General features: G+C 41.3%; 1 non-coding gene across 1 annotated transcript; it reads left to right on the top strand.

Annotated features, from left to right (window-relative positions):
* The first annotated feature begins 22,320 nt into the window (after positions 1-22,320).
* Positions 22,321-22,392, top strand: TRNAP-AGG (transfer RNA proline (anticodon AGG)). Its single transcript has one exon. It is a non-coding gene; the product is annotated as a tRNA-Pro (tRNA).
* Positions 22,393-22,597: the final 205 nt, after the last annotated feature.

The raw sequence follows: 22,597 nt of genomic DNA on the forward strand, positions 1-22,597 counted from the left end.
TGCTATGACCGCAGACAGGACAGGTACTGCAGCATCAATTCAAAGTGACAGGAGACAACATTTGTCCAGTATGGTTACAAACTATTTTTCATCCCTTATCGACGTTCTCCCTCAACCGTCATTCCCATTTGATTACTGGGCATCCAAATTAGACACCTGGCCAGAATTGGCAGAATATGCATTGCAGGAGCTTGCTTGCCCGGCAGCTAGTGTCCTATCAGAAAGAGTATTCAGTGCTGCAGGTTCAATACTAACAGAAAAAAGGACTCTTCTGGCTACCCAAAATGTAGATGATCTAACCTTCATTAAAATGAACCACAACTGGATTTCGAAATCTTTTGCCCCACCTTGCCCGGCTGACACCTAGCTTTCCAATGAAAAGATCTTGCCTGTGGACTATTCTGAATGACTTTTCCAATCTCGTAATTTTCTGCACCTGATTGTCCAGCATACGACATGTTTACACCTCCCTAAATGGCCAAACTCCCCACACGGGGCCGTGGTATCGCCACTTGGCGCCAGCACCCGTGAGAGTGCTGTTTGTCTGAAGAGGTGGATGTGCCCGCTTTTGGTCGACGGCACTGCCACTGGGTCCCTCATAGTACAATAAAGTGTCTCTGGCGGTGGTGGTGCGCACCCAATGTCAGACACACCGTTGTAATATGAGGGGCCCTGGGCCTGTACCGCCGGCCACAAGACAGTTCCCCCCCCAGCTCAAACAGTGCTCCACCACTTGCAAAATTATCTCTCACAGCTCCACCAATGTTTAGTCTATGCGCTGACATCCTTCAATGCCTGGCACTGACAATACCATTGTATTGACATTTTTGTTATGTTAGGCCTTCGAAGCCTGTCTGCGGTCCCTCCTTCCACTAGGCCTCCACTGACCATTGTACTGCTGCCCGTGTACCCCTGGAACCAATTTTAAATTGCCAACAGCCCTATTTTTTTATGTTAGGCCTTCGAAGCCTGTCTGCGGTCCCTCCTTCCACTAGGCCTCCACTGACCAGTGTACTGCTGCCCGTGTACCCCTGGAACCAATTTTAAATTGCCAACAGCCCTATTTTTTTTATGTTAGGCCTTCGAAGCCTGTCTGCGGTCCCTCCTTCCACTAGGCCTCCACTGACCATTGTACTGCTGCCCGTGTACCCCTGGAACCAATTTTAAATTGCCAACAGCCCTATTTTGTTATGTTAGGCCTTCGAAGCCTGTCTGCGGTCCCTCCTTCCACTAGGCCTCCACTGACCATTGTACTGCTGCCCGTGTACCCCTGGAACCAATTTTAAATTGCCAACAGCCCTATTTTTTTATGTTAGGCCTTCGAAGCCTGTCTGCGGTCCCTCCTTCCACTAGGCCTCCACTGACCTGTCTACTGCTGCCCGTGTACCCCTGGAACCAATTTTAAATTGCCAACAGCCCTATTTTGTTATGTTAGGCCTTCGAAGCCTGTCTGCGGTCCCTCCTTCCACTAGGCCTCCACTGACCATTGTACTGCTGCCCTTGTACCCCTGGAACCAATTTTAAATTGCCAACAGCCCTATTTTTTTATGTTAGGCCTTCGAAGCCTGTCTGCGGTCCCTCCTTCCACTAGGCCTCCACTGACCATTGTACTGCTGCCCTTGTACCCCTGGAACCAATTTTAAATTGCCAACAGCCTTATTTTTGTTATGTTAGGCCTTCGAAGCCTGTCTGCGGTCCCTCCTTCCACTAGGCCTCCACTGACCATTGTACTGCTGCCCTTGTACCCCTGGAACCAATTTTAAATTGTCAACAGCCCTATTTTTTTATGTTAGGCCTTCGAAGCCTGTCTGCGGTCCCTCCTTCCACTAGGCCTCCACTGACCATTGTACTGCTGCCCGTGTACCCCTGGAACCAATTTTAAATTGCCAACAGCCCTATTTTGTTATGTTAGGCCTTCGAAGCCTGTCTGCGGTCCCTCATTCCACTAGGCCTCCACTGACCATTGTACTGCTGCCCTTGTACCCCTGGAACCAATTTTAAATTGCCAACAGCCCTATTTTTTTATGTTAGGCCTTCGAAGCCTGTCTGCGGTCCCTCCTTCCACTAGGCCTCCACTGACCTGTCTACTGCTGCCCGTGTACCCCTGGAACCAATGTAAAAGTGCCTACAGCCTGTCCAATTTGTTATGTTAGGCCTTCGAAGCCTGTCTGCGGTCCCTTCTTTCTACTACTACTACACTGACCAGACCACTGCCGCCCGTGTACCCCTGTAACCCATTTTAAAGTGCATACAGCCAATTTTTTTTCTCTATTTTACAATTATAAAGCCCAGATGGACTACGCTGTACCACGGTAAAAGCTACCCAGTCGTCACTTCTTTTGCGAGAAAAGCCATCCCAGCACTCCAGCATCATGTAAAAATCCCCATTGTCCATGCTCTCTGGCTATCTAATAGTAGAAAGGTGCACCTGACAACAGATGCATGGACCAGTAGGCATGTCCACGAAAGGTTAGATGTCCATTACGGCGCACTGGGTTAATGTTGTGGATGCATGGTCCACAGGGGACATCCTACAAAGTCTGTCTGCAGTCCCAAATATAAATTGTCCTCCACTTACCACACCAATGCTGCCTGTGTACCCCTGGAACATTTCATAAACTCCATTGACCAAAATTTGGGGTTTACAGCCTACTACCAGTGTCTGCCGCTCCAAGGTGTTCCCCGGGTTGCCTTTTCTGAGCTTTGATCTTCAGGCTCTTCTCAAGTAGTTGTTGAAAACAACACTGCATTCGGCCTACAAGTTAGGTCTGGGGTGTAGAGATGGTGTGTTCCACTCCAAGGTGTTCCCCAGGTTTCCTCGCCATTGCTGCGATCTTAATGCTCTCGTTTAGTAGTTGTTGGAAACTACACTGCATTAGGCCTACAAATTGGGTATGGGGTGTAGAGAGATGGTGTGTTCCACTCCAAGGTGTTCCCATGGTTTCCTCGCCATTGCTGCGATCTTAATGCTCTCGTTTACTAGTTGTTGGAAACTACACTGCATTAGGCCTACAAATTGGGTATGGGGTGTAGAGAGACGGTGTGTTACACTCCAAGGTGTTCCCCAGGTTTCCTCTCCATTGCTTCGATCTTCTGGCTCTCGTTTAGTAGTTGTTGGAAACTACACTGCATTAGGCCTACAAATTGGGTATGGGGTGTAGAGAGACGGTGTGTTACACTCCAAGGTGTTCCCCAGGTTTCCTCGCCATTGCTTCGATCTTAATGCTCTAGTTTAGTAGTTGTTGGAAACTACACTGCATTAGGCCTACAAATTGGGTATGGGGTGTAGAGAGATGGTGTGTTACACTCCAAGGTGTTCTCCAGGTTGCCTTTCCTGAGCTTCTATCTTCAGGCTCTCATTAAATTGTGGTTAAATGGAACAACTGCATTTGGCGTACTAGTTGGTTTGGGGCCTACTATCGGTGTCTGCCACTCCTTGCTGTTCTCCTGGTTTCCTGTCCTGAAATTCCATTTTCAGGCTCTCGTTAAGTAGTTGTTAATGTTAGACTGCATTTGGCCTACTAGTTGGGTTGGGGCCTACTATCGGTGTCTGCCACTCCTTGCTGTTCTCCTCCACTGAACAAAGCTGTGCCGCCTGTTTACTACGGTTGCCAATTTTGAACTGCATTTTGACTACTTACTGATTTGGGCCTACTCTCTGTGTCAGCCTCTCATTCCAGTTGTCCTCCACTGCAATGCCCCCTGGTTAGTCCTGTGTTACCAATTTTGAACTGTATTTAGCCAACTTTATTCTTTGGGCCTATATCTGTGTTTCCTCCTCATCCTGCCCATTGCCCAGCCAGTGATAGATGAGTCTGCTGGTACATTGACCCATAACGCAAAATTCCCCGTGCACACTACACAGCAAGATTGTGACCCTGCTGAAAGTCAGGTTCCTCTTCCCGCATACCATACCACCTTACACGGGGACAAAGAGGAAGGTGCAGATGAAAGTGCAGGTTCCTTCATCAGGTGTGGGGAGGAATACTAGTTGGCGACGTCACTGGCACAGGGCCTCTCATAGTACGCAAAAGTGTTGCTGCCGGTGGGAGGCGCCCCCACCGTGCAAACACACCGCTGTACTTTGAGGGGCCCTGTGCCAGTGCCAATGCCAACGAGTGGGCCCCCCCTGCTTGCTCATGATCACAGCACTTGCAAAGTTGAAATACTTACCTCTCCCTGCTCCACTGCCGTGACGTGGTCCAGATTTACTGGGCCCACTAATTACTTGAACCAGCCCTACCCCCCACAACTTTAGCCAAATGACCCCCAATTTCAAATGCCTTCCAATTATTATAAGCTAAATTACGATTGACGCAGCGTCGCCGCAAGGTATACGGACATGCTGCGATCTTAAAAGACGCGCCGCATGTCCGGAGTTGCAGGGCCGCCGCGTGCGTATTACCACGCATAGTGGAACGGGATTTCATTAAATCCCTCCACTATGCTGTAACATCTGGACGCTGCGTGTTTGACGCTGCGTCTCTATGCAGCGTCAAACACGCAGTTTTTCCTGTACGTGGAAACATACCCTAAAGGTACCGTCACACTCAGCAACTTTGCAACGAGAACGACAACAATCCGTGACGTTGCAGCGTCCAGGATAGCGATCTCGTTGTGTTTGACACGCAGCAGCGATCTAGATCCCGCTGTGCCATCGCTGGTCGGAGCTAGAAGTCCAGAACTTTATTTTGTCATCAGGTCGGCGTGTATCGTCATGTTTGACATCAAAAACAACGATGCCAGCAACGTTTTACATGGAGCTAACAACCAGCGAGAACGATAAGTGAGTCGCCGTTACGTCACAGGATCGCTCCTGCATCGTTCTGGAGTTACTGTGTTTGACGTCTCTACAGCGACCTAAACAGCGACGCTCCAGCGATCTAGTTTAGGTCGGCTCGTTGTCTATATCGCTGCAGCGTCGCTGAGTGTGACGGTACCTTAAGGGTATTACTGAATGACTCAAAACAATATGAAAGAAAAGTCTCATCCATTGCAATGTGGTGGTTTCTTTCTATTTTGAGTCAATTTTCCTCCCCTCTATGTAACTAGACTGAAAAAAAACAGAAAGCAAAATCAAATTTACAATACAAATGTTAGCAGCATAGCAGACAATTTGCAGTAACATTGCTGAATGTCATCAAGATTATTTTATAAAAATATAAACTGATATCCAGAGAATCATTTGCTCTAAAGAGTATGATGTTGGTTATAAAGGGATGTCATGCTACACTTTTCTTTGAAATATGTCAGTTAAATGCCTTATGTCCTGTCATTTACAAGATAATTGTTCACTAAATAAAAAAAAAGAAACAAAACTGCATCAATTGAATCTGCCTTTTGTCTACTCAGCTTCCTTAGGGTCATAAGGCCTAGAGCTAGCTCAACAAAAACACAATGAACTTGTCAGAACAGGTCTTATGAGTAAAGCTACTGGTGTTAAATATGAAAACTGTCCAGAATAATGCACTTACGTTTGATTTAAAGTAAAAATAAAATATGTTTTGCCAAAAGTGCACAACTTTTCTATGAATTGCAGTTCTACTCAAAATGATTGTTCACCCAGGAGTATAAACAGACATTTCATTAGAGCATCTTCTAAATGTTATTTTAATCTAAATTTATGTCATTGATTCCATGCAAAAAAAACTGCTTTCTAAGTCTGAAAAATATTGAACATTACAGCAAGTAGATAGCATCATATAATGCACAATATCTGTCCGGTTGTGCATAATGTTGCTTTATGGTTTAATTCATCAAAGCTTTTATGACCAAAAAGAGGTGTAAAAGCTACGAAAAGTTACAACATTTTGGTGTTGCGACCTCTGACGTATTCACAGGCAGAATAGGGTCATTGCAAGGGTAGATGCCACAATTTGTCTAATTAATAACAACATGGGCAGTTCTCTTTGCAGAAATTTTACTCCACTCCTCATCACTAGGGTTGAGCGAAACGAATCGGACAAATTCAAAAATCGCCGACTTTCGGCAAAGTCAGGTTTCATGAAACCCGACCCGATCCTAGTGTGGGACCGGCCATGAGGTCGGCGATCTTCGCGCCAAAGTCGTGTTTCGTAGGACGCTTTCAGTGCCATTTTTCAGCCAATGAAGGAGGACGCAGAGTGTGGGCAGCGTGATGACATAGGTCTCGGTCCTCACCATCTTAGAGAAGGGCATGACAGTGATTGGCTTGCTTTCTGCGGCATCACAGGGGCTATAAAGGGGCGTGCACGCCGAACGCCATCTTACTTCTGCCGATCGTAGCATAGGGAGAGGTTGCAGCAGCTTCATCAGAAGAAGGGATATAGTTAGGGAGGGAAGATTAAGCCCCGAAACTGCTTATGCTGTAGCGATTTCCACTGTCCAACACCACCATTTATTTGCAGGGACAGTGGAGGCTAGATTTTTGTGCATCAGCTCTGTAGCTTATTAGGCTGCCTTATAATGCTCCCTGATAGCTGCATTGCTGTTTGCACGCCGCTGTGCAAACCAACTGCTTTTTTAAAAGCAAAAATTCTGTTGCTCCATTCTGCACAGTTATCTTGTTTATTTGTCCACACCTTTGTGTGCAGCAGTCCTTTTTATTGCTGCCATACTTTTCCTGAGATCATTGTAGGGAGATTGAAATTGTACTACAGTGCTTGTATTTTTTCATATATCTTCCAGCCACTTTCTGCCACTGCATCGATTCAAAGTGACAGGAGACAGCATTTGTCCAGTATGGTTGCGAACTACTTTTCCTCCCTTATCAATGTTCTCCCTCACAGGTCATTCCCCTTTGATTACTGGGCATCTAAAATAAACACCTGGCCAGAATTGGCAGAATATGCATTACAGGAGCTCACTTGCCCTGCTTCTAGTGTGCTATCAGAAAGAGTCTTCAGTGCTGCTGGTTCAATACTGACTGAAAAAAGACACGTCTGGCTACCCAGAATGTTGATGATCTAACCTTCATTAAAATGAACCAATCATGGATTTCAAATTATTTTGCCCCACCTTCTCCTGCTGACATGTAGCTTGCCTGAAAAATGTCTTGCTTTTGGCCTCCTCTTACTGACTTCTCCAATTCCACCATTTGAAGCTGCTGAATGTTCACCATAGGCCATTTTTATACCTCCCTAAATGGGCTGACTTCCCTCACAGGGCTGTGGTCACCTCCTGGCGCAAGCACCCATGTGAGTGCCGTTTGCCTGGACAGGTGGGTGCGCCCACTCTAGGGCGATGGCACTGGCACAGGGTCCCTCATAGTACAATGAAGTGTCTCTGATGGTGGTAGTGCACATCCAACGTCAGACACACCATCGTAATATGAGGGGCCCTGTGCCAAAAGAGAGTGTTCCCCCCAGCTAGAACAGTGCTCTACCACTTGCAATACTTACCTTTCCCTGCTCCACCACTGTGTAGTCTGTGCTGTTAAATCCTTCAATGGAACTGCAAATACAAATTTGTTGAAATGATAGATGATAGTTAAAATATACAGCGGCTCTGGCCTCCATTTTGACCAGTTAATACTTTGCGCCTACTTCCACTGTCTAATACTCAGCAGAGGAGCCCACCCCAGTACCTAGCTATGCCGCCTGTTTAGTCCTGTTACCAATTTTGAACTGCTTTTAGCCTACTTTTGTATTTGGGCCTACTAACCGTGTCTGCGCCACTCATTACAATTGTGCTCCACTGAACAAAGCTAGGCCGCCTGTTTAGTCCTGTTACCAATTTTGAACTGCATTTAGCCTACTTTTTTATTGTGGGCCTACAAACTGTGTCTGCGCCACTCATTACAGTTGTCCTCCACTGAACAAAGCAATGTTGCCTGTTTAGTCCTGTTACCAATTTTGAACTGCATTTAACCTACTTTTTTTTATTGTGGGCCTACAAACTGTGTCTGCGCCACTCATTACAGTTGTCCTCCACTGAACAAAGCAATGCCGTCTGTTTAGTCCTGTTACCAATTTTGAACTGCATTTAGCCTACTTTTTATTGTGGGCCTACAAACTGTGTCTGCGCCACTCATTACCGTTGTCCTCAACTGAACAAACCAATGTCGCCTGTTTAGTTCTGTTACCAATTTTGAACTGCATTTAGCCTACTTTTTTATTGTGGGCCTACAAACTGTGTCTGCGCCACTCATTACAGTTGTCCTCCACTGAACAAAGCAATGCTGTCTATTTAGTCCTGTTACCAATTTTGAACTGCATTTAGCCTACTTTTTATTGTGGGCCTAAAAACTGTGTCTGCGCCACTCATTACAGTTGTCCTCCACTGAACAAAGCAATGCCGCCTGCTTAGTCCTGTTACCAATTTTGAACTGCATTTAGCCTACTATATTATTTGGGCCTATATCTGTGTTTCCTCCTCATCCTGCCCATTGCCCAGCCAGTGGTAGATGAGTCTGCTGGTACAATGACCCAGACCGCTACATTCCCCTTGCACTCTACACAGCCTGAATCTGACCCTGCTGAAAGTCAGGTTCCCCTTCCCGCATACTATACCACCTTACACGGGGACAAAGTGGAAGGTGCAGATGAATGTGCAGGTTCCTTCATCAGGTGGGGGGCATACTCGTTGGCGACGTCACTGGCACAGGGACCCTCATAGTGCGCAAAAGTGTCTCTGGCAGTGGGAGGCACCACCCGCCGTCAAACACACCGCCGTACTATGAGGGGCCCTGTGCCAGTGCCAAGTGCCAACGAGTGGGCCTCCCCTGCTTGCTCAGGATCACAGCACTTGCAAAGTGAAATACTTACCTCTCCCTGCTCCACCGTCGTGACGTATTCCGCGTTTCCTCGGCCCACGAAAATCTTGAGCCAGCCCTACCCCCCACAACTTTAACCAAATAACCCCCTGTTTTCAATGCCTATCTATTATTATAAAGTAAATTAAGATTGACAAGCTTAAGAAATAAGAATTGATGTTTTTGGCATAAAAATGGGCACTGTAGGTGTTTTCATGTCTTCCACTCACTGCCGAATTTGATTCCCCATTGACTTGCATTGGGTTTCGTGTTTCGGTCGGCTCCCAACTTTTCAAAATAATCGGCCGATTTCACCCGACCCGACTTCTGAGAAAGTCGGGTTTCGCGAAACCGGACTCGATCCTAAAAAAGTAAAAGTCGCTCAACTCTACTCGTCACTTGTAAGACGCTCCAGGTTCATGAAGAGATATGCACCTCTTCATGATTCAGTGGAGTCTCACTCTCATCAAGTGAAAATCATTGAGGAATTGGGACCATAGAGAACGGTTTCCAGTTTTAGTGGTTAATAAAGATGTTTATGACATTTGGATTTATAAGGTGCAATGTATTGCTGCATTACAAGTGCTCACAAAGTTGGCCATGCTTTAGTGTCTTTTTGTCTTCTACTATTATAGATTTAAGCCTGGTTTCCAAAATTTAGAAATATAACATTTTTGTCATCGTTGATGTCAGAATTGTTGTGAAGGGATGAGTCAAGCCAATCTTAGTGATTAAGCACGTCAGTTATTGTGCCAGTCTGGTTCTAGTGACATATTAAAAGCATTGTATTCAGCTTTTTCTGAGGAGGCAATGTACGCCCTACAAATGCACAAAATACATAACTTTTTCATCAATTGTGTCCAACTAACTGGACACAATTGACTTATTTTTTTCTATTTGCTGTCCTTTTTTGATAACATAAAATATTGCATGAATCACGGACCGAATACAAATATCTAGGAAAAAGCTCACAGCACTCCAACATTGACACTCACTAGACAGGGCAATATCGTCTAAGTAAAAATGCACCGTCAAAGAAGTCCCAAGGAGTCCACTTGGTAAGGTACATAAATTAAATTGACAGGGTCTAAAATCAGGTGAAAAAATTCTCAAAGCTTCTTTATTCTGCCATAAATGTGATGTTTCGACCTGCCATAGATATTTTTCAGGAATACAAAATGGTGTCACATGTCAGGTTTAAATAGTATAAATATATATGTGAGATTGATTGTTCACATATAATCTTTGCACTGGCAGTTCTATACACTGTTTGGGGATTTTCATTGTATGAGGATTTAAGGGGTGGAACGAGGAGAGGAGATACTTTTGATCAGTTTGTATTGATTTATGACATCAATATTTCAACTACCCTCTGTGGTTTTCATCAGGTTTATGCCAACAGATATGTTGACACTATAATCATAAAGGTTCTTATTATAACTTTCTCATATATTTAAGAACATTTAGAATTGTAATCTGATGATCATACTATATTATACCCAAACTTTACTTCACTTCTAAAAGTTGAATATTTCAAATGTGTATATTTCACATTTCACAGTAAGAATTTAAGGTGACTTTCAGTGAACCAACACTTTGCAAGACTCTCATCCCAGATGTTTTACATTCTTTGTCTGCTTGACTTCAATAGAGTGCAGGGTCAAGTGTAGGCTTTGCGCAGTGGTAAAGTATGCTTAGATATGCAACATGTTGTAGCAAACTTATTTAGTGCTCATCTTTATTGATGCCCTTTTTCTCTGGTAACTCTGCTTTTGGCATTCTACAATAGGCTTAGCTTTATCTTTCAACTGTTGTGAAATAATGGTAATAAATAATGACTTCAGAATTCGCTACCTAATTGATATATAAGACATCACCCTAATAATTCCCTTAAAGCGACTCTGTCACCTCAATTTGGCGGGATATTAAAATGAGTTTTACCAGTCAGATGGGCAGCTTATCCTCGTAATTTCTCCACCCTGCCCGTCCCTTTTTTCCGCAACAGTTTAGTGCATAAAAGTATGCATGCGCCATAGTTGGAGCGTGTGCCTGCAGTCTTCGGTGGCGCACACGCAGTAAGCTTTGCCCTACTGCGGGCAAAGCCGAAAACATTACTGCGCATGCGCCCACGTACTCTGTCCCGGAAAAACAGCTAAGTACTTCTGGAACATAGTGCATGGGCGCATGCGCAGTAATGCTTTTCAGCTTTGCCCACAGTAGGGCAAAGCATACTGCGCGTGCACCACTGAAGACTGCAGGCGCATGCGCCAGCTATGGCGCACACATACTCTTATGCACAAAACTATTGCAGAAAAAAGGGATGGACGGGGTGGAAAAATTACGGGGATACGCCGCCCATCTGACCGGGAACAACTCATTTTAATATCCCGCCAAATTGAGGTAACAAAGTCCCTTTAAATAGTCAAAACATATTCACCAAACCTACTTATTCAGGATCCTTGTTTGTTGGATATAGTGAAGAGCTGCTACAAGTGTATGTCTTGTTTTGTGTAGATTGTGAACCCCATTGGGGACAGTGATGATAATATGTGCAAAATGTAAAGCGCTGCGGAATATGTTAGCGCTATATAAAAATAAAGATTATTATTTTGGAGGACCTATCTTGTCTTGCACGATACAGATAATCCATTGATTTGGATGTGAACTGTTTAATTACTCCTGTGTTAGTAATTGGGATGAGGCATGTGCTGCCATTGTACCCCCCAATAAACTTTCTACTACACAAACCATTGATCCCCAAATAGTTGGGGACTGGTAGCCCAGGTTGAAATTGTTAACACTGTAAATATTTATGGAAATATAGATGCAAGTATGATTTCTTCATTCTGACAAAGCTGATCATCACAACAAATATTTTATATCGGGGAAATATTGTTTTCCTTAAATAAAAACATGATATTTCATTAAATTACCCTTGACATGGTAGCAGTTTACTACCTTTGTTGCATACAGGGGAAACACTATTGGAGAAGATCACTTTTGTCACTTTTTACTTCCTCCTTACACAAACACAGACAGGTGAGAGGGTTAAGGAGTCCCAGTGGTCTATAGTGTTAACTTGTAAAGCAATTCTTTCACTTAGTCAAATGAATCAATGACTCAAAGCTGACCTTTGCTCAATAATGATTGTTGACAAGGAACACTTCTGGTATCATTCTTAACCATGATAAGGAAAAGGTAAAACAAACAACAGAAAGACCCTCTAGCATCAAATGACCAGGTCACAACAATAAGGCGGGTAATCCCTGCATTACGTAATGAAGCTATACATTCTCAACATTGAAAAATTCAAATACAATTTATATTCACATTTGGAAAAGCAAAAAAAACCAGTTTTTCCAAACAATTGCTCATTGCTAATCCTGATATATTGCAGGCCAACTAAGCTGACCTGAAATGATTTACATATATTAATGTTCTATGTTGTGCACAGGATTGGACATAACATTGGTTTAACCTGTGAAGTCAAACAAAAACCCACTGTGATGAGCTATCAGACAGCAAAGTGCCCATTTACTGATCTTGCACAAGGGACCTCTTCTTTATGTGTTCACTACTGCTTGTGCATGCTTTCTTCTCTAATTCTTCCTGTCTATTTCATGAAATATAACAAGGAAAAGAAAGTGCTCAGATAGGACTATTGGAAAGACATGGCTCTTGTTCCTTCTCTATGGTGTAACCAATAATAAGCAGATTATGGCTCAATGCAGACATGGTACTGTTCAGGTTAACTAGAACAGTTTAACATAATATTTACAAGATAAATAAAGGACTGTGACACTCATCGTTTTGGTTTAGATCAATTGCAGTGTCTTTCGAAAAAAGCAGCTCTGGCCTGAACCACCCTAGTAGATTGATACATTATGAACACTTGGTTTTGTGCGCTTGTTAGTATGTCAGGTGGCTTATATAGTCAACCATTGGAAACCGTGGCCCCCTTCAGGATCAAAGTTGGAAAGCACTTCAATTATTCATACTTTGTTTTGCGCACATCCTTTTCTGAGCTTTTTGGCTTGGGATGGGGAATTTTTAAATTCCTGGTTGAAGATCCAGCCAGCATTACACTAGATTGCCTTTATTATTTTTTTGATTGTTGACTGTCACCCTTCTCACTGTGTGTCTTGCACTTGGATTTGTCATATGCGGTTCCCTTGTGGATTCCTTTCTGGTGGGTCTAAAGGGCAGTGTGTAGCCATTATGTTCCATTCCCCTGTGACCCCAGACTCTCCTCTCTCGGGAGGGGAGTTCACCATAGATAGCTCATAGTTCTTACTTGGGTGGGAGCCCAGGCAGATGCTAGGAGCCAGATTGGTTCCACCTTGGCTTCTGATAGGGGAGGATACTTGTTCCTGTCCCTTGCTCTGACCTTCTGGCTCGGAGAGATGGGGAACAGTTTTTGTGGCCTTTATCCTGATAGAAAGAGCTACAACTGACCACATCCCAGTGCATTTTTTGTGGCACCTTTTAGTCACTTTTTTAGTGCAGTTAGGAGAGAGAGCACATTTTCGGGCTTTCAAAAAAAAAAGAGAGAACTGTGTCACTCACTAACTGAAGTAAAATAGTCCAGCTTCATTTGCATCCAGAATTACATTGCTTTATACTGAATACAAATAGAATGTTTTACTACAGTTGGGGAGTGCCACGGTCCATTATTCACCATGGATATATTTTCTGTGTCTCTCTTGCCCTCTGTTTCTTTATCTATACAGTATGTACACATATTTGGTCATTTTTAGAAATGATAACTTATTACTGACCAGCCACTATTGAATGGCTTGAGATAGCCACTTTGTCTTGTATGGGAGACTTCTACAGGTTAGGAATCTGTATTTCTTTTATTTCATAGAGGCAATGTATTTCACAGTAAGACAGAATTCATTGCAAAACAACTCACATTTTTGTTTTGTAAACTAAAACTACAAGCTAAATCAGACAGTGCCAAAGATGAATGTCACATAACAGTGTGATGTGCATGGGAGGGGGGTGCTGTGATAATGAAGACAGGAGGCGGAGATTTCTTCTAGGCACCACAAACCCTGGAGCCTGGAAGAAATCATTAACATAAAAGATTAAAACTCAATTTCTCAACAACTAGACAGCATCTATGAGGCTTACAGGTAAGACTGGTTTAACCATTCTATTACCCAAATGCCCATAGTACTAGCTTAAAAGCATCCCAAATTCCCTTTAAGATCCTATAACAGGATAAAGGAAAAAAATCATAGCCCTGTACAACTCAAAGGTTAGGCAGAGCAATAATAATACCATCGTGTATATGGGTCCTAATCGACAAAAAATTAAATTGTTGCTATTCTTTCCATCATTACATCGAAAATAAAAAAAAATACATTCAACTCTGTAACTCTGTAAAACATCATACGTTTAGTAGAAGATCTGCAAGTATCAAATATTTTAAAATCTGTAGAAATCATTTTACTATTGGTATGGTGAGAATAAGGGAGCATTTTAGAGATCAAAATAATAAACACTGTTTAAAGCAGAAATTGGTAATTGAATTATTCAGCGGTTTTATGTATACAGTGGTGTGAAAAAATGTTTGCCCCTTCCTAATATCCTATTCTTTTGCATGTTTGTCAACGTAAATGTTTCAGATCAACAAAAAAAAAATATTAGACAAAGTTAACATAAGTAAACACAAAATGCAGTTTTTAAATGAAGTTCTTTTTTAGTAAGGGAGGAATAAATCCAAACCTACAGAGCCCAGTGTGAAAAAGTGATTTCCCCACTTGTGATAAACCACAGTTAATTAATGTTCTATAATTAACTGTGGTTTATCATATCTTTGGGAAGCTGAGTTTCATTCCCTAGACACACCCAGGCCTGATTACTGCCATACCTGTTCTCAAACAAGAAATTACTTAAATAAGACCTGCCTGACAAAGTGAAGTAGACCAAATAATCCTCAAAAGCTAGACATCACGCCATGAGCCAAAGAAATTCTGGAACAATTCAGAAGCAAAGTAATTAAGATCCAACCACAGTCAGAGCCATTATCCTCAAATGGCGAAAACATGGAACAGTCATGAACCTTCCCAGGAGTGTCCGGCATACCAAAATTACCCTGAGAGTGCAGCAATAACTCATCCAAAAGGTCACAAAAGACACCACAACAATATCCAAAGAACTGCATGTCTCACTTGCCTCAGTTAAGGTCAGTTTTCATAACTCCATCATAAGAAAGAGACTGGGCAATGACCTGCATGGCTGAGTTCCAAGTCGAAAACCACTGCTAAGCAATAGGAACATAAAGGCTCATCTCAGTTGTTACAGAAAACATCTTGATGATCCCCAAGACTTTTGGGATAATGTTCTGTGGGCTGATGTGACAAAGTTAAACTTTTTGAAAATTGTATGTCCCATTACATCTGGGGTACAAGTAACACAGCATTTCAGAAAAGGAAAATCATACCAACAGCAAAATATGGTGGTGTAGTGTGATCTGGGGCGGATTTGCTGCTTCAGGACCTGGAAGCTTTGCTGTGGTAAATAGAACCATGAATTCTGATGTCTACCAAACAATCCTGAAGGAGAATGTCCGACCATCTTTACACGAGCTCAAGCTGAAGCACACTTGAGTTGCGAAGCAGGACAATGATCCAAAACACAACAGCAAGTTCACCTCTGAATGACTTAATCAAGGTTAGTATAGGTTGTCAGACTGGAGGCTTAAAAACCTGAAGCAAACAGGTGAAAAGATCAGTGCTAGTTGTTATTTAAATCACAAGGTGATAAAAAAATATATATTTACTCACCTTGTGATTTAATTCACAACTAGCACTGATTTCTATACCTGTTTGCTTCAGGTTTTTAAGCCTCCAGTCTCACAACCTATACTAACCATGATTAAGACCGGAATTTCGAAATGCGTTAGTTCGTAGCTCTCTGGGACCCGTATGTTGTCTGCATTGTGCCTGTGTTCATGAATTTTTTCCATTAAAGTTTTATATTTTTCTACACTGGAGTATCTTTTTTTCTTCATTCTTTGGAACTCACATGCCCAAGCCCAGGCAGCTCTGTATGGGGAACTTATTCTTGGAAAGAGACTGCAAATGGTGAGCTGAATTCTCCTGTTCCTTATTCCTTCGTTACACACTTTTTCACACCACTGTATGTTAACATATATTTTGGGAGAAGAGCCTTATCTTTTGCAACTAGTTTTGTCACAAATAAATGTACTGAAAACACATTTAAATACATGTTAGGAGTTAATTAAAACTTTGAATTTTAGAGTTTTACAAGTCAAATTCATACAAATGATAAATATTGCTACCCTGCATATAAATGTCTCAATTTTATGCATAGCACAATAAATAAATTTCCTCTATAGAAATGGTAGACATACATTAGAGAACCCATAATTGTCTTTTGCATGTGCTTAAATGGTGTGATGTTACATAGATTTGGCATGTTCTATTGTAAAAAGCCAAGTCTTTCATTCCTAGGGCAATATGTTGAGCCTGAAATTATCAGTGGACTCCTGACTGTGCCAAAGGCATAGTCAAACAAGATAAGACAAAGTTTACCAAAAGAGTAAGAACCTAACCTTGCATTAATCAGCGTCTGACACTTTGAAAAATATAACCCCTTAAGTTAGAATAATTTGCTTTATCATGAAGGCTGGGAAAGTTTCTGGTGCATCACATGTGTTAATATGGTTATAGATTACATAATGTTTGCGTATAAATAATGAAAAAGACCCAATTTATTATCAAAAAATGAAGTTTATTTCCTTAGTCTTTGGAATTATTTATTTTCAGCAGCGGCAAATGATATAAACAAGAATAGAAATGAGATAAATCATTTTGACACATTAACCATCATGAAGACTGCTATGGCTCTGCTCATATGTCTGTTAGGACCGTCACCTTGTTATAAATGTACTCCGCAGGGCAGATGAGACCGGACCTTCATACTTTCTGTTTTAAAGTAATCAGCACAATTGTTAATATTATGCATTCTGCAGGTTTTATGCAAAGTTGTTTGTTTTTCTGCTCATATCCAGACATGTTTAACTATGCTGGCAGCAATGAATTCCATTATGAAACACTCTCAGAATGAGTTATGTGATACAAATGACATCATTACTCTAAATATAAGGTCAATTGTTACATATAGGTGTCATCTTTACTAATGCACTCCCTAATTATCCATATGCATTAGGGCTCATTCACACGTCAGTCTTTCACATAAGGGGGATACCACTCATACCTATGATAATCTATGGGACTCTTCATATAGCCATGATTTTTTGTTGACCAAGTGGTCCTTGTAAAATTGTGGATACATGTCTGACATTGATCTGAGTGTTGGTCGGCAACAAAAGTCTATAGGTTTGTAAAATAAAAATCAGACAACATTGAGATGCCATCTGTGTGCTGCCTGGTTTTTTTGACTGATAAATAGGAGACAGTGGATAAACGTTTGTATTCTTTTCTCATCAGTGAAAAAAAAACTGATGAAACTCTGAACAAACTGATAAAATTTTGATGACAATGATGAAAATTTGACGAAAATCACCGATTTAAAAAAAAATCCCTGAATCTTGAATGAGTTCTTAGGCAACTTTCATCATGCTTAGTTTATTTCCTGTGTGCTCAGTGTAAAGACATTAATTGGTCAATGGTAAACAATAACATCATTAACCATGATTGATTTTTGTTAATTATGCCCGCAATGGATATGTGATGGTTCTAAAACCCCTTACATGTAACGAGGTGGCTTCATACCACGCAAACTGATCAAACATGACATCAGTTTAAGGTGTGGGAGTTAGGGTACCGTCACACAGTGCAATTTTGATCGCTACGACGGCACGATTCGTGACGTTCGAGCGATATAGTTACGATCTCGCTGTGTCTGACACGCTCCTGCGATCAGGGACCCCGCTGAGAATCGTACGTCGTAGCAGATCGTTTGAAACTTTCTTTCGTCGTCTAGTGTCCCACTGTGGCGGCATGATCGCATGGTGTAACATATATCGTATACGATGTGCGCATAGTAACCAACGGCTTCTACATCGCACATACGTCATGAAATTATCGCTCCAGCGTCGTAGATTGCAAAGTGTGACAGCAGTCTACGACGCTGGAGCGATATTGTTACGACGCTGGAGCGTCACGGATCGTACCGTCGTAGCGATGAAAATTGCACTGTGTGACGGTACCCTTAGAAACATATGATCAGACAATTAATCAATTGTAATTAGTAACAAATTACCTACTGCAAAAAAGTTGCAATGAGTGCAAAAAAAAGATAAAGGCGATAATCAAGTTTAAAGGGAAAGAAACACAATGGGAAGAGTTTAATGTTCTGCCTCATTACCATCTACCTTCCTTCCTAAGTATTTTTGTAAACTTCATTTTTCATCAGATTGTCCAGATCATTTCCTACGTATTATTTTCTGATACATTATTACCATATTGTGCACGTCATAACAATATTGCTGTAATGGAATTCCTTATAAAAGCAGCTGTGATGTTAAGCAGATAATTTCCCATGCCAACCTTTAGGGCACTGGGTGGAGGTGTTAAAATCTTTGAACTGTGATTAAGTACTTGGTTTGTTTATTTAAGGAAGGAAACTGTCACTTCTATTTGTCCACGGTGAGCAAAGCACAATGTCTTTGATGGATTTAGGAGTGGTAAATAGTAGCACATGAAGAATGAGTGACAAGAGGTATATCAATGGCTTATATTGAGTGAGATAAAAGTAATCAGAGCTACTTTACAGTGGTTGTTTGCCAAGAAACCTGACCAAAAGAAGTGTCTTACTTAAATAAAAAGAAACTAATGCTATTTTTTACCATCTCCAGGTAATAGGTGGATTGACAACTTTCATGGTATTAAGTTCCTGTCTTGCAACAAATCCCCAATGCAGTTTTTAATGGAGTAATTGCATTCCAAACTAGGTCATGAACTTTGCTCGTTCCTATGATACAAGTGAGATGCCTATGACACATTTTAGAGGGAACAAGATGATGATTTTTGTCACAGGGTTCGAAAATAGCATTCTTAATGCATGACACATACAATCCTTTAATAATGACCCCTTTTGATATGTAGTATTGTGAGTCAATAATTCTACCTCCCCTCCAGATCAGGATCACTATATAGTGAGCACCATAGTACGCTGCCAGTTTTTTTCCCATTGATATTTTGTACTTCTTTGGGGTGAGATTTGTAGATTGTTTATTATATTTGTGATGCTATGAAAAGCCAGTGATCCCTATTTCACTTCAAGCATTAAAAAAAAAAGAATCACCCTTCACATCTCATAAATGTTCCCTGGAAGTAGTAAGTTATATTTACAAATTGCTTTAAAGTTTACATTCTAATACAAATATATGTCACAGAACACTTTTTTTTATAACTTTTGTATTATATTTCTGAAATACACATAATTATTAAAACTGTTAGGTCACACAATATTTAAAAATTTCTAAGTGGAATTTTTAGAAGCTTTAAAGCAACGATAGCCCAGAATGTCATAATCATATCATTTTTCATTGCGCTAATTATATATTAAGAAATATAATCCAAAAAGTGTCTAAAATTTAATCATGTATTGCATCTTGTATAACTCATTAGGTGGCATGTTCAATAGGAACCAAGACTTATTCGCAGTTGGAGAAAAGGAACTCCTCTTATAAAACACAAGCTGTCAAAAAGATTTTTGGATGTCCACAGACGGACTTTGCACAAGCGTCTCCACTTGGTAGGTCACCACTGCACAAAGAAAATGCCAACAGCTCCCTGGTTTTAATCTATCACCCATATACTAGAATCTGGCCACGCTGCAGGGGCCATGGGTTGCATCCATGAAGTAGCTGCTGGTTGGTGGAGTCAGTTGAGGGAATAACATAAACAATGTGGGTTAAAACCAGAGGATGCAAAGTCAATGAGAAAATCATAAGTTAATACATATTTTTCAAATGAATTTAAGAGTCATTACGCTATTATTCTCCTATTGACTTCGCTTTAGGAGGATTTGTTTTGCACAGGATGAGTTGTAAAAAAAGGGAGAAGCCAGCGCTGCTTATGGTCAGAGCGCAAAACTTAAAGTGCAAATGCACATATTGATTTCTAAGGGTATGTACACACGTATTCTGGAGGACTGCATTTTTTTCCGCAGCGGATTTGGAAAAACCGCAGTGCAAAACCGCTGCGGTTTTTCCTGCGGATTTATCGCGGTTTCTACTGCAGATTCCACTGCAGTTTTCTATTGGAGCAGGTGTAAAACCGCAGCGGAAATCCGCACAAAGAATTGAAATGCTGCGGAAAATAAACCGCTGCGTTTCCGCGTGTTATTTTCCGCAGCATGTGCACTGCGGATTTCGTTTCCCATAGGTTAACATGGTACTGTAAACTCATAGGAAACCGCTTCTGATCCACAGCTGCGGAAACGCTGCAGATCCACAGAAAAATCCGCATTGTGTGCACATACCCTAACTGTATTTCAAAAATGAGACATTTAGCAAACAGACTTCGTCAACCTTTATCTGTGCTTGCTCTTTCTGGCGCCATGGGAGTGATTCAGAAATGCTTCAGGTACAGTTTGCATTTAATGTGGTCTTGCTTTTAATACATTTAGGAAGCCGTAATGGCACAGCAAATATAAAAAACTTAGAGTAGGACTGCCCCATTATGAGAATGCCGTGACGTGGCGGGGTGGCTCAAAGAATTGATAATTGTTTGCTAAATGTCTCATTTTTTAAATACAGTTAGAAATCCATATGTGCATTTGCACTTTATGTTTTGCATTCTGACCATAAGCAGCGCTGGCCTCTCCCTTTTTTTTACTTTGATGTTGGTTTGTGGCTGACCACCACTATTGCCGTGTGCACTGGGTTATGTACGCCATTCTTTCTGTGTTTTTTTGTGATTGACCTAGGCTGCTGTACACCCTTACAGCAGCCCTGCCCTAGGCTTTGTTTGATTGTGCACTCTGTGTCCAAGCCTATCTCACCCTTCATCTGTGGTGCTGGTTAGGCAGTGTGGAGGTTGTACCTGAAAAGTCTATGTTCAGATCTGGTCAACCTTTATCTGTGCTTGCTCTTTCTGGTGCCATGGAAGTGATTCAGAAACGCTTCAGGTACAGCTTGCATTTAATATGGTCTTGTTTTTAATACATTAAGGAGGCCATAATGGCACAGCGAATATAAAAAACGTAGAGTAGGACTGCCCCATTATGAGAATACCGTGATGTGGCGGGGTGGCTCAAAGAATTGATCAATTGTTTAAATGTCTCATTTTTGAAATACAGTTAGAAATCAATATGTGCATTTGCACTTTACAGTATGTTTTGCGTTCTGACCATAAGCAGCGCTGGCTTCTCCCTTTTTTTACAGGACGAGCTGTATTTGACAGTATCACATTTTTTACATATGTAATAAATTAAAAAAGGTCTTTAAATTTGTTTTGGTAGGAATATAGAAATATGAAAATCCAGAAGGTATAGTCTTACAGACAATATTTTCTCAGTACCCCACAGCAAAGACCTGTCTAAGACCTCTGCAGATATTCAGTATCTTGCCCACTACTAATGAAGGACAAGAACACCAAGAGAGCTGTTGGGTTTTGTTGAAATCCCTAGTTAGTTATGATCTATGGCTTTATAGATCAGACATCGATGTACTTGGTTGCTACCTTTAGGAGGTACTAGAGAGACAGTTTTCTTTCTCCTGGATGAATGTTTCCAAATCTGCTTGAGATGTTTGCTTGAGATAATTTACAACTGGTTTGATGATTGTTTTCATGCCACAAAAAGATTTTTAGCACTGCAAAAAATGTTAAATAAATAAGCAAACAACAGTAAATTAAATTATCAAAGATAGAGAAGATATATGTTAGATTTTACATATAGTTTTTTTGTTATTTGATTCAGTATTTTCATGTAATTTGAATAAATGCTGTCTGGAAAACAAACACAAAGATGCAGGGAAGTAAATATAATGACAATCAGTCTCACCTGTCCCATTGACCAGCATTCTGCCTATGGTCTGAGCTCTCAATTTTTATGACGTCATTCAGCTAACTCTAGCCAATTCAGACTGTACTATGCCTCTTAAAAGTCCTTCCCTAAGCAATAGCGTCCATTAGGTTCCTTGGTTGTTATGGTGTGTTTTATACTGCCTACTATGGTTATGATCCTGCAAGTTGTCCTTCATTTTATTTCCGAAAACATTTCATTGTCTGCTGTTCATTGTGACTTTTGCTTGATTTGTCCTCAAATTAGAACTAAATCACCTATGACTAATATTCTAAATTTTATCTGGTTATCAATATTAGGATTTTCCAACATGCTCATTGTTATTAACAGTGACCATTCCAGGGTCTGTGGCCTGGGGAGATCCCGTGGGAAAGTCCTTACTTTCTGGGAGTCTTGCTTGTGATGGATGCAAAACTCACAGGCTTTCTCAATTAGTTCTTACAACATTTATAGCTTTTTACATAAAAATACTGAAATACAGCAAAGAAAAAAAAGTTTGTTTAAGTGTGTTCAGCACTTCCCTCTTTTATCCTTTGCAGCCATGTCTCCTCTCTATATAAGGCTCGTTGGTCTAGGGGTATGATTCTCGCTTAGGGTGCGAGAGGTCCCGGGTTCAAATCCCGGACGAGCCCTGCTTTGTTGGACTATGTTACCCCTTACTAACTATGTTACACCTTACTAACTATGTTACTATATACAATTATTAGGTTCTGTAGATCTGGGTATTTATTATGATGGAATATAGGCTGAACTGGATGGACAAATGTCTTTTTTCGGCCTTACTAACTATGTTACTATGTTACTATTAGATAGGGTAGCACAGCAGACTTGATATAT

The sequence above is a fragment of the Ranitomeya imitator genome, chromosome 4 (assembly GCF_032444005.1).
Source record: "Ranitomeya imitator isolate aRanImi1 chromosome 4, aRanImi1.pri, whole genome shotgun sequence".
Taxonomy (NCBI): Eukaryota; Metazoa; Chordata; class Amphibia; order Anura; family Dendrobatidae; genus Ranitomeya; species Ranitomeya imitator.